The sequence below is a fragment of the Histoplasma capsulatum genome, genomic scaffold, assembly GCF_000149585.1.
Source record: "Histoplasma capsulatum NAm1 scaffold_6 genomic scaffold, whole genome shotgun sequence".
In the NCBI taxonomy this organism is placed as follows: Eukaryota; Fungi; Ascomycota; class Eurotiomycetes; order Onygenales; family Ajellomycetaceae; genus Histoplasma; species Histoplasma mississippiense.
Genome location: NW_001813977.1, coordinates 343,612 through 344,702, shown reverse-complemented (window position 1 = coordinate 344,702; position 1,091 = coordinate 343,612).

Here is a 1,091-nt window from a genome sequence, read left to right as displayed (position 1 = left end):
GTATTTTCTTTTTCTTCCTTTCCCTTTTCTTTCCCCCTTGGTTTTCGATGTTTGATTTATTCATGTCAACAGCCGGGGGAAGAGAGGGGTGCCAGCATTCGATGAACCAGTGTAGTTAGTTAAGAAATGGCAATAGCTAGTCAACTAACTAACCATCCATAGATTGAAAGAGAGAAGTACCAGGAAGAAAGAAAGAAAGAGAGAGAGAGAGAGAGAGAGAATGTGAGACTGAAAGGGAAACAGAAAAAAAAAAACCCGTTTGTATTTATTCTCGCCGATGAGGGTAATCACCATAAAAAAAGGATGTTGAGGATGGTTTTGACTAGTTAGTTCAATTTATAAACTAGTCATGCAGTGCCAAAAAAAATGAAGAATGTAAATAAAAATCAACCAACTAAATAGGACAGCGGATTACCATTGAGGTTATAGTTTCGGACCGAGGAGGTTGGATTGGGGGGAACGATAACCCGGAGGCAGACCATACCGACACTGGGCCATCGATCGATGGGCCATCTCCTGAGGGGCGAAGAGGGGCAAAAGTGGACATCCTGCGTATGCGAGCATGGAGCAAGGAGGCGCGGATGTTGTGTTTGCTAATGCTGTTGGAGTCTTGGCGATGGCGGCGGTCTCAGAACGAAGAAAGAAAACTACCATGGAGGAGCACTGCTTCTGCTTCTTCTTCTTCCTCTCCTTTTTTTTATATTTGAAATTTATGCACAGGTTGCTCTGTAATTAGTGATTTGGGTTAGCTTGCCGGGCTGGCTCCCTGGAGCCCTTGGAAAGAGAAATAAATCAATAAGTAGATAATGTACGGAGTAGATGCAGCCCTCTGCTCCATTCTGGCCCCTTCAACTATCTTTGGAAGTCGCTTCGATCAACAACTGGCCACATTTCCAACCCACTTACTCCGTAGTGTGTTGGTTATTTGGCCAAAGAACCCCCGACTTCAATACGACAACTACCCCGGGCTGTTGTGGCTTGCCCCGCTGTGCCCTGATTAGGACTGGAGGGTTTTCCCCCAACTGGCTGTCTCTTGTTCTATTATCTGTATGTTCTAGTAATGTAGACGTGTGTATTTTTAATTTCGTACC